This window comes from Telopea speciosissima, chromosome 5 (genome assembly GCF_018873765.1).
Source record: "Telopea speciosissima isolate NSW1024214 ecotype Mountain lineage chromosome 5, Tspe_v1, whole genome shotgun sequence".
Taxonomy (NCBI): Eukaryota; Viridiplantae; Streptophyta; class Magnoliopsida; order Proteales; family Proteaceae; genus Telopea; species Telopea speciosissima.
In genome coordinates this window covers 62415357-62435082 of record NC_057920.1, presented here as the reverse complement: position 1 = coordinate 62435082, position 19726 = coordinate 62415357, and the positions used below count along the sequence as shown (strand labels likewise).

General features: G+C 40.6%; 1 pseudogene; it reads left to right on the top strand.

Annotated features, from left to right (window-relative positions):
• The first annotated feature begins 1322 nt into the window (after nt 1-1322).
• LOC122663224 lies at nt 1323-19306 on the top strand (annotated as a pseudogene).
• Nucleotides 19307-19726: the final 420 nt, after the last annotated feature.

Here is a 19726-nt window from a genome sequence, read left to right as displayed (position 1 = left end):
CCTTCACAAGAAAATGAGAAGGGTGAAACTCAAAATAAACATTGTTGTCTCGACTGAATTTTTGAACCGAAAGGAGCAATTTAGACATTGAGGGAACATACAATATATTACTCAAAGAAAATAAATGGGAAGTAGTAGAAGGGAATGAAGTGGAACCAATATGAGCAATTGATAGGCCCTTACCATTACCAACATGTACCTGATCCTGACCATTATATTTATCATAATGTGACAAAGAATGTAAATCAGGAGTTATGTGATGACTCGCACCAGTGTCAGCATACTAAGGGAGAGGGGAGGGATGTGGCGGATTAGGTAGAAGAGGCGGGCTTGGGTGATTATAGGTTGTTGGGTATGCATTATAGGCCGGGTGTGTGTGATAGGTGTAATGGGAAGCAGGTATGGGTTGAGAAGGATTGGGGTAACTAGCCTGTTGACGGTAATAGCAACGATCGGTAGAGTGATTTGTTTGCCGGCAAATAGAGCACCAGAAACGCCCGGGCTGTTGATAGGGGAAGCCTCAACCACGACCACCACCGCCCCTCCCCCCCCTACCCCCACGTCCTCCACGTTGGGAAGAGAGAGATCAATTGGGAACAGGGGAAGAGGAACGTTGAATTGTATGAGCTGTTGGAGAAGATCTGGTTGGTGTAGCATTGGTCACGGACAGCTTGTTTAGAGCAGTACCATGAAGGAACTCATGGCTAAGCAACATGGAATGAAGATCATCATATGAGATAGGGTCAGTCCTGGTCAATAGAGAGGAGACCATGGACTGAAACTCGGTCTTGAGGCCCTTGTAAATATGGAGATTAAAAGCACTGGCCCGAAAAGAATGACCAGCCGCACTGAGTTCAGCGGCTATTGATTTGGCACGTTGAAGGAACTGAGACACAGACTCCTCGGGTTTCTGGTGGATCTCTTGAAGTGTCATAGTGAGAGACATTATATGGCTTTCAGATGGTGAAGAGAATGCCGTTGAGAGGGTCTGCCATATTTCCTCACGAGTATCCTTGTCAAGAATAAGTGGGAAAACCTCCTTAGATAAGGAGGCAATCAGGAAACTCTTGATCATGGAGTCCTGGTGACGCCAGGCTTGAGCTTCAGTAACATCAGCTGGACATGGCTTTGTGCCATCCAAATATGCAAATAGGGCCTGCCCATCGAGAAAGGGCTTTATCTGAGTCTTCCAAAACAGAAAATTCTTCGAGGTAAGCTTGATGGATATGTAATGGTGCGCATTATGGAAAGATGGAGCGGTTGCGGGTGTGACAGAAGGACTGTTCTCAGCCACAGAGAGAGGGCTGGAATGTTCGTCCACCATGAGGGGAAGAAAGGGTAGAGAGACGGAAAAAAAAAAAAAAAAAAAACTCAGAGAGAGAGCTCGTTGGAGCTTTGCTTGGCTCTTGATACCATAATAATGTGAATATTATTCCCTAATTTTCATTCCTCTCAATAGAGAGTTTATATACATAGTACAAGGAGAAGATCCTAGCTATTCTAAACTAGGAAATAATTACACAGAATTTACAATCAAATATTGGGTTTCCCTATCCAAGGGATTGTGTCATATAAGGTAAGATTTCATTATCATATGTGGAGATTGCACTCTATATGGCAAGATTCTATTATCACATGTGGCTGACTGAGAAAGGAAAGGGGATCCCTAAATATCTCTCAATATTGAGATATCATTCTTGGAATCCCAAGTCATAGTGGATGCTGGTGGACTTTCTTCTACTGAATGCTTCAATGCTACAGGACTGAGAACAGAAACTGCGGACGATTACTGGTTTAATGTGCAAAATTTCCCATTCACGTTTTCTGCCACCAGCAACAAGTTCATAGGCATCGGATGTGACACCATGGCTTACATAACCGATGATGAGCGCAAGAACTTCACGAGTGGGTGCGTCTCTGAGTGCAATGGGTTGGATAGTGTGACAAACGGGTCTTGCTCTGGAATTGGTTGTTGCCAGACCTCTATCCCTTCAGGTCTCAAAAATTTCAACGTCAGCCTTGCTAGTTTATATAATCACTCAAGGAATAATACTTGGAAGTTCAACCCTTGCAGCTTTGCTTTCTTGGCCGATCAAACCTCATTTACCTTTGATATATCAGATCTTAAGGCTCATAGATTCAACAGATCGAATACTAATGTGGTCTTGGACTGGGCAATTGGGAATCAAACATGTGAAGAAGCACTTCTTCGTCATGATTATTCGTGTGGTCCAAAAAGCCGTTGCTCTAAGTCAAATCATGGCCTCGGCTATGGCTATCGGTGTCACTGCTACGATGGTTTTGAAGGCAACCCTTATCTCCCTCAAATAGGATGCCAAGGTAAATTAGTTATCATTTTGTTGATAATTGGTAGACAGCATAATCTTGTTTGTAATTATATATGTTGGTTGATTATTTAATTTTATCTTTTTTTAAAAAAGCTTTGGTGCAACGGTAAGGTTGCTCCATGGTGATCAGGTAGTTACGGGTTCAAGTCTCGAAACAGCCTCTCTATAAAATCAGGGGTAAAAGGATGCGTACTTTATGAAGCTCCCCAAGGATTCTGATCCTCTACTGCCGCATTCCCGTCCTTCCACACACAGGTAGGGGCGCAATGACCGCCCTACCCCACCCTTGTAGGGCGCTCGGGTAGTGGTTAGGGCAGTCATTGTGCCCTTGTCTATGTGCTTCCACACAGGCAGGACGGGCAAGTGGCAGTAGAGGAACCAAATTGCCCTCCGCAACCCCCCCAGTGGCGGGAGCCTCGTGCACTGGGTATTCTCTTTTTTATTTTATTAATTTTTTTTTACCGAGTTTCCTTCTACCCATGGCGAATGGGGTCACCCCATTCACCGCAGGGTGGGAGAAAGCGGGAATAGGTATCGTGAGGGTATTTTGGAACATACGAAAACCCTAGGAGGAGTTTGTGAACCCTAGGATGGTGGGTGAACCAGTTTAATTTTTTAATAACACGTCTCTATTGTTTTCTATTCCAACAATTTAGGTGTACTTCCCTTTGGACTCGATGCTATAACTTTGTTTTCATTTTTTTTTATGGATTTCACTGTTTTTAAAACAGTCAAAATGAGGTTGGGGCAATTTTGAAAGTTTGTTTTTATTTTATTCTTGCGTGGCATTAGTACTAACCAACTTTGGAGATTAAATAAATCTTTCTAAAATAGAAATTAGTGGATGTAAACCAAATTTGAAATCTACTTATCTTGTAATTTCCGTTCTTAACTAGTGGGTCTAAGAAATCTTATTGATGTTAAAGCTGCATAGATTTTGGTTTTATCAATCGAAATTAACAAATTTTCATTGTTTGTGTATCTATTAGGGGTGTTGGATTCCCAAAGACATCAACGAATGTGATAAAAAATGACCCAATAATTCTTGCTATTGGAATGCAATTTGCACTAACACCAATGGGAGTTACAAATGCTCTTGTCCACGAGGATACCATGGTGATGGCTGGGTAAATGGAACTCGCTGCAACAAAATTCTAAAAGCTCGATTGTTGATAGGCATTATTGCAGGTATCGCCAATGTTCTTTTAAGGAGAAACGTTCTCTGGGTGGGACGCAGGGCCACGCCCACACACATGGGGTTGGAAATGGTCGGTGCACCCCCATGAATGGTGGAAATTCCATCCCCCAATACGCTTGGGCGCAGGCTGTCATTGGCTGCTGCACGTAGCGTGGCACCTGCATCCTACATAGAAAACACTCCCCTTCCCGGATTTGAATCGTGTAAATCCATTTCTTCTTAATTCTATTTTCTATGGTTTCGATCGATTTTGTCTGATCTTGGCTGAATCTAATTTAAATCCCAATAACAATTGAGAGATTGAGAGAGAGAGAGAGAGAGATCCCATATTCGATTCCAAGTGACAAAGATTCAACTCATGAGTCTAGTAAACCATGCAAACAACCGTTAGCTCGGATGGTTGGAGGCATTGCCGGTTGAGTGCATGCCTCCCGGAGGTCAAGGGATCGTCTCTTGCATTTGTGTCATAGCATAGGTGCAGCGGACGGAGGGTCGCTGGCATGCACCCAGGGGGAAAGAAACAAAATGGGAAAATGGGAGTTGCCACCTAGATTTAGGGTCTAGGACCCATGAATGGTGCCCCTCCTTCACAGAAGGGGCACTAATTTAACTCCAATGACTCAATGGATGGTCTGCCCCAGATCTCTGGGTAAGTGTCAAGTTACGGGTTGGGAAGGTGTTAGGCACCCAGCAACCGCCCGGCCGATGGCCGGTCTTCCTAGATCAAACTCTGTTGTGTACTGTTGTTTTATACATATTATGTACCTAATTAAACTTTTTTTTTTTTGAAGATTTTTGATTATCTTAATTGAAATTTATGAACCTAGTTAGGCTAATTAAGATTAATGTTTTAATCCTGATTACTATCACTAGGCTAGATGGTTATGTACATTGTGTATCCTAGTTAAGCTAATTAATGGATTTTACCTAAATTAGAAAGCCTAACTCTATGGTCTAAAACATGGTTGACAGTAAAAAAGAAAACCAAGTCTAATTATATCATGGAGAAGAACAATTATATTGATAAGCAAAACAGCTTATAGGCCAAAATAGCTAAAATTACGAAAATGCCACTAAAGGGCCAAAATATGTACAAAGGCATGAAATCATATTTAAATGCTGTAAATAAGCAAAACATGATTAAATAACATTAACATCATGCATTTGGATCATCCAGAGCACATGAAATGGCAAGGAAATGTGGGGTGGTAAAAATTACCAAAATGCCCCTGTAATGGCAAACATGTAGAAAATGCATGATAATTCATGAAAATGCTGACTTATGCTTAAAACATGTTTATTAAATGTTAAAACATGCGGAAAAAGTAGCAGGAGCCTTTCTGGGGTCCTAAACAAGGTTTGGTCACAAAATGACCAAAATGCCCCTAAGGGCAAAATGGCAAAAGTGTCAAAAGACACTTAGAATCATTGTAGGCATTGAAAGTGATGTTAAACATCCTAAAATGACTGAACAAACCAAATGATATTTCCAGAATGATAGCCTAGGCCCACGTTTGGTAAATTACCAAAATGCCCCTAGAGGGCTCAAATGACTTTGTATGCATATCTATCAAGCATGATGGTCACGTATGCATATGAAAACATCCTAAACCATTCTAAAACAGCATGTCATGCATAAAAACATTTTTTTCTATTTTTCCAGAAATTTTCATTATAATTAGAAAAATGACATTTATACCCCTAAATGAGATGGGAAATGTATAAAAACTATCAAACATGCATGTCAGTGGATAATGATTCCATAAAATCAAGCATGATGAAATATGCATTCCATAATTTTTTTGTGAATTTTTATGCATTTATATTATTTTTAATATTTTTTGAAATGCTAAAAAAGAAGGGGAAACAAAGAAAAAAACAAAATCCCCATCACAGATCCGAATTGGATCAAACCAGAGCCAATTCCCACTAATCAAAACATGATCTTTAACATGGTCATAACACTTTTGTCCAAATACCCACCCACATGTTCAGATTTTACATAATCTGAAATCCTTTACAGGGGCAAAAATATCACAAAAAAAATGATTTGGAGCTTGAGAAAATTAATGAATGTCAAACATAGTGACAAGCATCATCCCTAAAAATTTTATATTTGTATCACTCTTGAATTATTTTTAACATTTTTATAACTGAAAAACAACCTTTGTTGTAAAGAAAATCAAAACAAATGCTTAAAAATAAGTAAAATATATGGGAAAATACCCTTGAAGCGTGGAAGTGCCTAGGCTCAGCTTGAGTAACCTTGTGTGACCGTAAATAGTCGCCGGAAGCCTCCAAAAGCCGCTCCAAGTGTGGTTGCTCCGAATGGCAAAGGTGATGAAGAAGGGGTATTTATGAAATTTTATATCAGTAATGGAGCATAACCTATGGATAAGAAAACCATGGATGGAAAGAGGGGATCAAGGACTACGTGAAGGTAATTTTTCACTAATTTTCCTCTGTCGCTCACCTCTCTAAAACACCTCCTATTTATTGGAAAAAAAGTGTTCGAGGAAATGACTGAATGAGCCCTGGGGCATTGAAGGCAGGGGACAAGAGGCTGGTGAGCAGCTGGGGCTGGCAGGTGCAAGTGGCTGGGCGCACATGGGCTTGACTTGTGCATGCCTAGGCCTGCTGGGCAGCCTAGGCCGGTGCAGCCAAGACTTTGGCAACCAAGTGGGCATGGGGCCATGCCCATGTGTGGGGAATGGTGGGCCTTGTGGCCTGCCGACGGGCCCAGCCGGGCTGGGTCAGGCCGGGTTGGTCCGGGTGGGGTTAACCCGGTCTGACTCGGTTCAGTAAATTTTTTTTTATATTTTTATATAAACCTTTTAAAGGGTCCACATTCAAACATCAATATCTTTTGATCCAGATAGCCGTTTTTGACGCGCCACATATATCGCCGCGAAGGTATTAACACGTACTTTCCATCTGTGTGGCTGATACAGCCAGATTTTGACTAAAAGTGGCACGGATACCGAAGAAAGCACATAAATGGTGTTTCACACCGATCAAGGTCCAAATGATACCGGAATTACATGAAATTTTACGTGTAAGCACAATATAACCAAATAAAGTTATCCAAATGGTTTTAGGTCACATCAGGTGGCTCGGGTACCAAGAACCATACCAAGGGTAAAATGGTCATTTTCATAAAAGTTACCCGATTTGGCCGAAACTTTACGTGAAAACTTAATATGACCAAATGAGGTCATCCAAAGTATTTTGGACTAAATCGGGTGGTCCAGATACTGAGAACCGTGCCAGGGGCAAAACGGTCATTTTCATGAAAGGTGTTGGATTTGGGTGAAAATTCAAATGTGAACTTAAAATGGTTAAATACGGCTATGTTAAGGGTTTAGGCTCTATTTGGGACAGTTTGGTTACAAAAAGTAGGGTAGGGGTAATTTGATAATTCTTGCCATTTAGTCACCACACGAGTTACGTCCTTAACCATCATTGCCAAGACATACTTCCAAGGTGCCAAAACGTGGTGTCTACAGAATGCCCCCATTTGACTGAGGGCACGCAAAGGACGAAAGTCAAATGAATGATTCCGCATTTTGTCACAGGGGAGCGAAAATACGACCTGCACCTTGCTCAAGGATGCAGGCGTTAAAATGAAAATCCGGAAACCGAAAGCCCCCTCGGCAAAAAAATTCCAAGAATTTCAAAAAGAGAAAAAGAAGCAAAGTAGACCAGAAAAGAAGTCGTTAAAGATCAGCAATATGAGATACCCAATAACCCAAATAGGCGGTTACTCGATTGAAAACCCGATAAATCCCTTAACTATTCTAAACATCCGGCAAATCTTGCTTAATTTAAAGGAAGGAGGTCAGATACTTACCTGAATTTCCAAAAGAATAATGCCTGGTGAAGTGGAATCTTACAGCTCTTACGCCAATAAAAATGAGTACGAAAGTTCCAAAATGCGATCAACTGCACCAAAATCCTTGCGGGCTAAAAACTTTGTTATCTTGGGACTAAATACCCAGAGGATTAAATACCTCGTTGTTTTGGGACTAAATACCCAGAGGGTTAAATACCTCGTTATTTTGGGACTAAATACCCAGAGGGCTAAATACCTCGTTATGAAAGTTCAAGGTAAAATACTATTTTTATTTATTTTTTATTTTATTTTATTTTTATTTTGCAACCTCATGGCTTTAAACTAAAGGATCTATGGGTAGTCCTATGACTTTGAACCAAATGATCCGGGGGTAGCCACGTGATGTTGAACCAAAGGATCTGGGGGTGCAAATAGTCCATATTGGCAGCGGTGTACAGCTTTGAACCTGAGGATTTCTCAATAGAGGTGCAGATAGTCCATGTTGGCAACAGTGTACCGCTTTGAACCTGAGTATTTCTTAACAGAGATGTGGAAGTCCATGTTGGCAGTGGTGTACAGCTTTGAACCTGAGGATTTCTCAACAAGGGTGTAGATAGTCCATGTTGACAGCGGTGTACAGTTTTGAACCTGAGGATTTCTCAACAAATGTGTGGATTATCCATCTTGGCAGCGCTGTACAGCTTTGAACCTGAGGATTTCTCAACAGATGTGTAGATAGTCCATGTTGGCAGCGGTGTCAAGCTTTAAACCTGAGGATTTCTCAACAGAGGTGCGGATAATCCATGTTGGCAGTGGTGTACAGCTTTGAACCTGAGGATTTCTCAATAGAGGTGCAGATAGTCCATGTTGGCAGCGGTGTATAGCTTTGAACCTGAGGATTTCTCAACAAATGTGTGGATTATCCATCTTGGCAGCGGTGTACAGCTTTGAACCTGAAGATTTCTCAATAGATGTGTAGATAGTCCATGTTGGCAGCGGTGTCCAACTTTGAACCTGAGGATTTCTCAACAGAGGTGCGGATAGTCCATGTTAGCAGCGGTGTACAGCTTTGAACCTGAGGATTTCTCAACAGAGGTGCGGATAGTCCATGTTGGCAGCGGTGTACAGCTTTGAACTTGAGGATTTCTCAATAGAGGTGCGGATAGTCCATGTTAGCAGCGGTGTATAGCTTTGAACCTGAGGATTTCTCAACAAATGTGTGGATTATCCATCTTGGCAGCGGTGTACAACTTTGAACCTGATGGAAGTGGAATCTTACAGTTCCTTCGCCTTGTTAATTAACAACTGGGTGATGAAGCCTCCAAACCACGATCACCTGTACTGTTAGAACTTGGCCTAATGCGGCCTACAAATCATGTGGAAGATGAAAATTGGGCAGGAATCGAGGAACTCTAATCACTTGCATTCTCCTTCCATCTAAGGAAGAGGACCACGACGCTCCAATGGGTCGAGTCCATAAGGCTACCACTCTAACGCGTCACCTATTGGTTGATACACTACTGGCACCTATTGGTTGACACTCTACTAGGTCATGAGAACAGATTGACACTCTATCTGGTCAATATAGGGTTGACCCCCTAACGGGTTAGGGAAGCAGATTGACTCTCTACCGGGTCAAGAGATGGGTTGACGCTCTATTGGGTCAAGATACAGGTGTAAACATAATTCACATGCAAATTGGACTCTTTAAACATCATGCCAAGTTAAACTAAATTGGGAATAAGTACAAATGCAAGCATGAAATATATAAATGCAATCAACATGCACAACTATTAAATTAAACATGGAATAAACACAAATGCAATCAACATGTAGGCATGAAATAGATGCAGATTAGGGTAAATGACCACAATTAATAGTTAATTTACAAACACGGTCTAACAACATGTTCATGCAGGAGAGTGTAATCCGTCACCAGGGAACGAGGATTGGAGAAACAAGAAGGAAACCCATCAATGAGTATTACCCTAGATCAAACTGCCTCCGACCCACTCAACATAAATTCAGGAAAATTCCAACTCCCCAGTTTTGCTATGAAATATGCCAATTTTTTCATCAATTCCTCTATGGGGTGTAAAAACATGATTTTATTTGGAGTCCCTTGATGTAGATTGAACCAACAATTGAAGTAGGGAGACATGTGTGAGTCATCCGCATTACTCTGCCACAACCATTTGTCCAAAACACGCAGTACTTGGTTCTCTAGCCAATGGCAATCTCATCTGATGTCTTCTACTACAAGGGTTACCAGTTGCCCCGGTCAATTCCCCACCACAACCTGCAATGATTTTTTTTTTTTTTTTTTTGAATACTCTCCTTTTGCTACTGATGGTATTCAAGGGTGATCTGTTCAAGTTGTTATCATCAAAAGACAACACATCATGTCTGGACCCACTTAAGCCTAAAATAACTACATGATATACTTTTGTAAGACACTGCAAAGAGGTCTGATGGGTCTACCATGGACGGAGAGACTAACAGGAATGGTGAGCTCGTAAGAGAAATCGCACAATTAGAAAGAAATCAGTGGTTTGAAGAAAAAAGGATGGTGCGATTGCAAGAGCAAACCCGTCGACTCTAGAGGTGGATAAAACTCTTTGGGAATTCCGCTAATGAAGTGAGTGGTGGAAAGAGCTCAACTGAGATTGTGAGAGAATTAGATGATGAAAATAGCGACAAATCTGTCGTTCCCTTAAAACATGAGAGTTGGTAAGGAAATTCTTATGAAGCCCTAAAATGATGGGTAATGAAGTTTGGTATGACCGAACTTGAAAGTTGCCTACATATCCCAAGTCGGGAATCAGGTCAGACGTAGTTCATGGCTGATGATGGTTAAAAAAAAAGAGGTTTAATGGAAAGATGTGATGGGTGGTGTGACCGAGCTTGAAAGCTGCCTACGTATCCCAAGTTGGGAATCAAGTCGAACGTCGTTCATGCCTGATGATATGTTGGTGCCAAAGCCTTGATATTTAAGTTCCATCATAACTGGGTGAGCTTGAAGCTGTCGAAGAAAACTTCACCATATCTAGCCTAGGAGGACTTATCAGGTTGTAATGGGGCTTTGGACTCAGCTGCAAAGGATGATAAAGGCTCAAATATGTTCCTAGGGTCTAACCAGTATTTGATAATTTTGACTCCAACAAGTTAACTGAAAACTTAGCATTTCTAGCCCCAAAGATTTAATCAAGAAGTTTCTAACCCTGTGATTTGCTAAATAGATTGGCAATTTTGCCTCAAAGGCTTAATTGAGAAGATTGGAAACTTTTGCTCCCATGGTTACTTGCAAGATCTTTCTCAACTTCACTTGAACCAATGCATCTCATTAATCTTTGATTCTGTCTTGTTTTTTCTTTTTTTTCCTTTTTTACATTTTTTTTTTTTTGCTTTTTTCTTTTTTTGAGATTGCACCGGCTTGGGTTTGGAAAATCTTTTCTTTTCTCATTTCTGGGGGCCTCATTGCCTTTGTGACATTAGGTTTCAACACAGAGATTTCTCCTGATCAGACCCTAGAAGATATGGGCACATGCTACAAGTAGGAGGGTATTTGGATAATGGGTTGTAGGTAAGCTGAGATGAGCTTTCAAAAAAAATGCCAAGGCACAACAGGGGAACTAGCGGATTCAAATGTTTCTGGATTCTTTGGGAAAGCGAGCGGCCGAAGATGGCCTCCCTTAATAGGTTCAATGCGGTGAAATCCCTTCTAAGCTCCACTCTCGTTGAAAGGGGATCAGATGTATGGAAAGCTCAAGATCTTTTATTATCAATACTTTGACACCCAAAATGGACAATGAATGGTTGATGAGTTTTTTTTTTTCTTTTTTATTCAGAAAAGCTAGGCAACGGGTTGTCGCAAGATTCATCATTAAAAGATAGAAAATAGGGGAAGAATAAACAATATACTCAAGAGAAGCTATTTTATTGAAAGCTGAAAAGGTAACATCAGACACAAACTCACTAGGACTGACACAACACCAAGAAGGAAAGGTAACATCTTTCATAGGTGGAAAACATAGAGAAAAAGAAAGAACAACAACACGACTGCCTACAACACTAACGGACTTCGACCCAGGCATGACCAAAACTGAATCCAACTCCATAGGATGAACAGAATCATCTAGGAAACTTCAATCCGAAAAGGCACCCATAGTAGGGTGGATCAACAGATGTGTGGTGGGAAACTTTTTCCTCTATCTCCAGCAACTTCTGTGTCAAAAAGCTAATGTTGTCCAAAACCTTCAAACACCCTTGTTGGGCCTGACATTGCTGCTTAAGAGAACTACTTATCCTGCTTGGGATGGAGTTCAAACTTCTTCGCATCCAACAAGTCTTGCACTGCATGTTGGAGATTGGTACAATTGTCGGTTGCATGACCCTTCTGATCATGGTAATGGCAGAATAAGTCTGGGTCACACCACTTTGGTTTTGGATCTGAAAGAGGTATGGGTTCCGCCTTCTCATTCAAATCGACTTTGAGCAAACCACTAAAGAATGTCCCCAAGGGTATTTCCAGATTCGTAAATTGCCTTCTAGGATGACAGGGAGGATGAGTAATGTTTTACCCCATTGTGCGTGGTGATGGCCTCAGGGATGAGGCTGGAGACGGGGGAGAGACAACTGCCATTGTATTAACTCTTGGAATTCCTGACTGAGGGGGTCTAGAGCTATTGCTAGCCTTTGGCAAACCTGTTTGATATGTGCTACCTTGTGGGAGATTCTCATCATGGATTGCATCTTCAACCTACTGGCCAGCAACAATCAAGCTATCAAAAGTGGTGATGCCTTGTCCAAATATGTATGTACGGTATGGATGCCGCAACCCCTTCATAAGCATGCCGACCTGCTCTCGCTCACTGGGTCGATCCCACATCTGAGTTGCTTTGTCACGAAACCTTTTCAGGTAGCTAGTGAACCCTTCGTCAGAAAGTAGCCTTGTTGTCTCTAACTCTCGTCGAGTTAGTTCCACCTCAGTATTGCACGAATACTGGTGGGAGAAGCCTTCATCATATCTTCCCAAGTATGGATTGAAGATGGATCTAGAGCCATTAACCAACGATGAGCAGCACCGGTCAATGAAAACTGAAAAGCTTGCCCCAACTGTTCATCTGTGAAACCTCGGGACTTCAGCTGGCCAATGAAAGACCTGAAGTGGGTACGAGGATCTCCTCTACCATCAAACTTATCAGATTTCCACTTGAGCTTATCCAGGAGTATAGCATTGGGGAAAAAGCATAATCCATCAGTGTCAATGATTTGATCTTCAACTCCTTTCAGATTTTGGATTGTGCGCTCTAGCTGATAAAACTTATCTTCCCAAGTCTTATCTTGTTGACTCTGATGTGTTCGATGGGTAGGAGTGGAATCGATTACAACTTGGTCCTCATCATCAACTGCCAAGGTTGGAGGAGTAAACCGATACGGGGAGAATCCAAGAGGATAAAGAGGGTTTGATTGTATAGGAGCATTTGGTGTATGCTCAGGATTCTCTTGTATCCTCATAGTGGCCATCATGTTGGCCATCATCTGTTCCAATTTGACCATTAATCTATTCTCCATCGTCTCCCAACTAGACGAGGGATCACCATGCTCACTCATTCTGCTTGAACAGTTGGAACTTTCTGAATTCTCTGATGCGACACTTGACGGAGGCAAAGAAGGAACTTTGACAAGTCTACCGGTAGTGGAATCCCTAACCCAGGGCTCTCTTTCACGAGAAATGGTACCTCGAATGAGTGGGAAAGGTTGAAAGAGTGGAATTTCAATGAGACCCTCCCCCTAGATTTGAAATAGTGCCTTGAAAAAAGACGAAGTGATGAGATGGTAACAGATAGACTCTCCTTTCTGAACATGACTATAGACAGTAAGCATGCACAACGAGATTTGAACACACAAAAGTTAGTCCAAAAGATAGTGCCACCAACTCAAAGGCATATTGGAGAAAAGTGCACTCAAATTGGGTGAATTCTCTCATGATAAATCAATCAAGGTGGTCTAAACATGAATTTCCATGCAGGCAATACTACCTTGAGACAGTCACCCAAAACTTGGTGGTGGATAAATTCGGATCTTCCCCTAACACCGAGACAGCAAATGTGGAACCTTTACCAGGTTGAGATCTACGCCACATTGGATTGATTATCGAGGAGTAGGCATCACCCTACAGTTCTAATCTTGTGTTGTGGACATAAAAACCAACGATTATGTAGTTATAAACACTTGAGCCCTAGTGTTAAAATCAAATCCTTATTCATCCGTCGATAGACGTGAGACTGAAACTAGTAGGATTGGCTATGAAGGAATTCCGAAAGGGAGCGCAGACAAAGTACAGTCAGTTGTGGCGCTCCTATGCATTGGGTCTATGTTCAATACATGATGCATGCATAGGGTAGGCTATAGGACAGAAAAAGGTCACCCTTGACAGAACCGATATACCTATCGCTTGTATGTATGAAGCGAGTCGAGGGTACGTGGTTCCTTTGATATACCGGAGGTACAATATCAAGGGCTATGGCTTCGCCGCGGATTACCCATGACTACACATGGGTTCCAACGACTAACCACGAGGTTGAGTGATTCCATGCAGTGAGTGTGTGCACAAAGGGGATGCAGGAAGTGGCTATCATCCGATCTCAGAGTACTTAGTATGATGTGCCCCACCTCCCCGAGGGTAGAGGCACAACAGGGAGTACCCTCATCGTTTGATTTCACTTCGAGCATGATGCGTGATGCAGTCAGTATAATCACAATATATACAAATTATTATGTATAACACAACAAGTATACAACAAAGTGTGGTCAAATCAGAAGTTTGACAGTCCCCAGTGAAGTCGCCACTGTAGGTGCAGCGGACGGAGGGTCGCTGGCATGCACCCAGGGGGAAAGAAACACAATGGGAAAATGGGAGTCGCCACCTAGATTTAGGGTCTAGGACCCATGAATGGTGCCCCTCCTTCACAGAAGGGGCGCTAATTTAACTCCAATGACTCAATGGATGGTCTGCCTCAGATCTCTGGGTAAGTGTCAAGTTACAGGCTGGGAAGGTGTTAGGCACCCAGCAACCGCCCGGCCGACGGCCGGTCTTCCTAGACCAAACTCTGTTGTGTATTGTTGTTTTATATATATTATGTACCTAATTAAACTAATTTTTTTTTTGAAGATTTTTGATTATCTTAATTGAAATTTATGAATCTAGTTAGGCTAATTAAGATTAAAATGTTTTAATCCTGATTACTATCACTAGGCTAGATGGTTATGTACATTATGTATCCTAGTTAAGCTAATTAATGGATTTTACCTAAATTAGAAAGCCTAACTCTATGGTCTAAAACATGGTTGATAGTAAAAAAAAAAACCAAGTCTAATTATATCATGGAGAAGAACAATTATATTGATAAGCAAAACAGCTTATAGGCCAAAATAGCTAAAATTACGAAAATGCCACTAAAGGGCCAAAATATGTACAAAGGCATGAAATCATATTTAAATGCTGTAAATAAGCAAAACATGATTAAATAACATTAACATCATGCATTTGGATCATCAAGAGCACATGAAATGGCAAGGAAATGTGGGGTGGTTAAAATTACCAAAATGCCCCTGTTATGGCAAACATGTAGAAAATGCATGATAATTCATGAAAATGCTGACTTATGCTTAAAACATGTTTATTAAATGTTAAAACATGCGGAAAAAGTAGCAGGAGCCTTTCCGGGGTCCTAAACAAGGTTTGGTCACAAAATGACCAAAATGCCCCTAAGGGCAAAATGGCAAAAGTGTCAAAAGACACTTAGAATCATTGTAGGCATTGAAAGTGATGTTAAACATCCTAAAATGACTGAACACACCAAATGATATTTCCAGAATGATAGCCTAGGCCCACGTTTGATAAATTACCAAAATGCCCCTAGAGGGCTCAAATGACTTTGTATGCATATCTATCAAGCATGATGGTCACGTATGCATATGAAAACATCCTAAACCATTCTAAAACAGCATGTCATGCATAAAAACATTTTTTTCTATTTTTCCAGAAATTTTCATTATAATTAGAAAAATGACATTTATACCCCTAAATGAGATGGGAAATGTATAAAAACTATCAAACATGCATGTCAGTGGATAATGATTCCATAAAATCAAGCATGATGAAATATGCATTCCATAATTTTTTTGTGAATTTTTATGCATTTATATTATTTTTAATATTTTTTGAAATGCTAAAAAAGAAGGGAAAACAAAGAAAAAAACAAAATCCCTATCACAGATCCGAATTGGATCAAACCAGAGCCCATTCCCACTAATCAGAACATGATCTTTAACATGGTCATAACATTTTTTTCCAAATACCCACCCACATGTTTAGATTTTACATAATCCGAAATCCTTTATAGGGGCAAAATTATCACAAAAAAAATGATTTGGAGCTTGAGAAAATTAATGAATGTCAAACATAGTGACAACCATCATCCCTGAAAATTTCATATTTGTATCACTCTTGAATTATTTTTAACATTTTTATAACTGAAAAACAACCTTTGTTGTAAAGAAAATCAAAACAAATGCTTAAAAATAAGTAAAATATATGGGAAAATACCCTTGAAGCGTGGAAGTGCCTAGGCTCAGCTTGAGTAACCTTGTGTGACCGTAAATAGTCTCCGGAAACCTCCAAAAGCAGCTCCAAGTGTGGTTACTCCGAATGGCAAAGGTGGTGAAAAAGGGGTATTTATGAAATTTTATATCAGTAATGGAGCATAAACTATGGATAAGAAAACCATGGATGGAAAGAGGGGATCAAGGACTACGTGAAGGTAATTTTTCACTAATTTTCCTCTGTCGCTCACCTCTATAAAACACCTCCTACTTATAGGAAAAAAAGTGTTCGAGGAAATGACTGAATGAGACCTGGGGCATTGAAGGCAGGGGACAAGAGGCTGGTGAGCAGCTGGGGCTGGCAGGTGCAAGTGGCTGGGCGCACATGGGCTTGACTTGTGCATGCCTAGGCCTGCTGGGCAACCTAGGCCGGTGCAGCCAAGACTTTGGCAACCAAGTGGGCATGGGGCCATGCCCATGTGTGGGGAATGGTGGGCCTTGTGGCCTGCCGACAGGCCCAGCCGGGCTGGGTCAGGCCCTGGTTGGTCCGGGTCGGGTTAAACCGGTCTGACTCGGTTCAGTAATTTTTTTTTTATATTTTTATATAAACCTTTTAAAGGGTCCACGTTCAAACATCAATATCTTTTGATCCAGATAGCCGTTTTTGACGCACCACATATATCGCCGCGAAGGTATTAACACGTACTTTCCATCTGTGTGGCTGATACAGCCAGATTTTGACTAAAAGTGGCACGGATACCGAAGAAAGCACATAAATGGTGTTTCACACCGATCAAGGTCCAAATGATACCGGAATTACATGAAATTTTACGTGTAAGCACAATATAACCAAATAAAGTTATCCAAATGGTTTTAGGTCACATCAGGTGGCTCGGGTACCAAGAACCATACTAGGGGCAAAACGGTCATTTTTACAAAAGTTACCCGATTTGGCCGAAACTTTATGTGAAAACTTAATATGACCAAATGAGGTCATCCAAAGTATTTTGGACTAAATCGGGTGGTCCAGATACTGAGAACTGTGCCAGGGGCAAAACTGTCATTTTCATGAAAGGTGTTGGATTTGGGTGAAAATTCAAATGTGAACTTAAAATGGTTAAATACGGCTATGTTAAGGGTTTAGGCTCTATTTGGGACAGTTTGGTTACAAAAAGTGGGGTAGGGGTAATTTGATAATTCTTGCCATTCAGTCACCACACGAGTTACGTCCTTAACCATCATTGCCAAGACATACTTCCAAGGTGTCAAAATGTGGTGTCTACAGTGGTAGTTGTAGGATTTTGTTGGCTTGTCTTAGCCTTCCGTTCTAACATAGATTAGATTAGGACTGACCAAAAAAGGTGAACCACGTATATGTGACCAGTAACAGTTTTGGTGCTTAAGCTTAAAGTGGGTATTGTGCACCCTAGATTTTGTAAGTAAAATTGAGCTAATAAAATTTATGTAAAAAAATATTTTACTTGCAAATTTTATTACTATTTCAAGGGAGGAACTGGTGCTGTGTGTAAGCATGTACCTGCGCCCAGACAACTCGGTGCGAAAAGATCACCACCCCCCTAGACTTTGCAACCTTTCTAGGGGGTGTGGCAGTCTTTTCACGTCGAGCGGTGTCTGGCGTAAGTACACACCCATACACAGCACCGGTTACCGTTCCTTTTCCCTTATTTCTTTTATTTAGAAACAAATAGAGCCTTAAACAACAAAAAACAAATAGACTGGCGGTTTATAGTTGGACACGTATATGTTAGCCTTCAATCATAAGCCCAATGAAGACATAGTAATTGGCCTAAGGTATCCGACCATTTTTTTAATTTATATAATGTGAAAATCCTAGGTTCAACCCAAGCCCATTTGAATACTAGACATAAACATATGTATGAAGCCCTGCCAAGGGCAGGAAAGGCATTACCACCCATCACTAGTCGTCTTGCACATCTCTACCCAAACAAAATCCTCGGTTTTAAAAAGGAAAGTTGAAGATCAAAAAGTAAAATTGTACATTTAAATCTGTTTTTAGTGCAGGTACCAGTGCAAGCTGCACCTTTGTTCTACCTGTCTTCATCTGGTTTTTGTATTGGGCAATTAAAAAAAGACGACTCATCAAACTTAGAGAAAAATTCTTCCAACAAAATGGAGGTATGCTATTACAGCAACAAATAGCTTCATATAAAGGAATTGAAGATATTGTCAAGATTTTCATCATAAAAGAGCTAAATAAGGCAACCAATAACTTCCATGAGAGTCGAATTATTGGCCATGGAGGGTTTGGTACAGTTTTTATGGGAATTTTATCCGGTGGCAAACTTGTTGCCATTAAGAGATCCAAAATGATGGACAAAGGCCAGATTATACAGTTTGTAAATGAGGTTGATATCCTCTCTCAAATCAATCACAGACAGGTGGTTAAGCTTTTGGGGTGTTGCCTAGAGACAGAGGTCCCCTTGTTAGTTTACGAGTTTATCTCCAATGGGACCCTCTACCAACATATACATGGGAAGAATCAAACATCCTCTCTTTCTTGGGAACATCGTTTAAGAATTGCAGCAGAAATAGCCGAAGCACTAGCCTATTTGCACTCTTTCTTGGGACGTCAAGTCTTCTAATATACTACTGGATGATAATTATAAGGCTAAAGTAGCTGATTTTGGAGCTTCAAGATTGGTTCCTTTGGATGAAACTCAAAAAACGACAGCAATTCAAGGGACTCATGGGTACTTAGACCCTGAATGTTTTCCTACAGGTCAACTAACTGATAAAAGTGATGTTTATAGTTTTGGAGTTGTTCTAGCGGAGCTTTTGACTGGTAAAAAGGCTGTTGTATCAGAAGGATCTGAGTATCATATAACCTTAGCAAAATATTTTGTATCTTCAATAAAAGATGGGAATCTTTTTCGTATTCTTGATGAACAAATAGTAAATGATGGGAACAGAGAACAGTTAATGTTAGTTGCTGAGCTTGCAAGAAACTGCTTGAAGGATAAAAGGAAAGATAGGCCGACAATGAAGGAATTAAGTTTCAATAGAGCTTGATTCTTTGACAATGTTGTATGAGCAACCATCATTACAACATGATCAGGAGGACAGTGTAGGTGAACCATCAACAAGTTCTATCAATGCAGCTCTTGAAATGGAGATTGGTTATAGTTCATCTGATGATGATTGTTGTCAAAATGAAAAGGTAAAATAAAACTTTTATCATGAATAAATCTTAATCTCTTTAGTGTGAATACATGTGTTAACATTGAATTTTTACAGGTTTTTCACATATTTCTGGCTTCGTTTGGTTGCAAGGGAAATTAAAGGGAAGGGAAGTTAGATTTGAAATTTTTACTTCCCTTCCCTTTAATTTCCCTTGCAACCAAACGAAGTCTCTGGTTTTTTCATTTTAGGAATGTTCTTTAGTTAATAAACTATAAGAAAGTAACTTGACTCTAAAAAAGCATGTATTGATAATTCACTCAACACTTCTTTTACACCATTTGTGAGATAAGAAAGGCTATGGCTATGACCCTCTTGGGTCTTAAGAAAGAGTTGTCTCATTTGTGATTTCTTCTACTTTATGACGTGTTGTGGGAGCCATTCGGATGTTAATTGTTGATATTAACTTTAACAAGAAACAAGGGGGAGATTCTAGGTTTTCAATTTTTGTCCTAATACGTTTCTTCTTTGTGTAGGTGAGAGGAAAGACATGTTAATGAGTTATGCACTTCAAGGCTTATT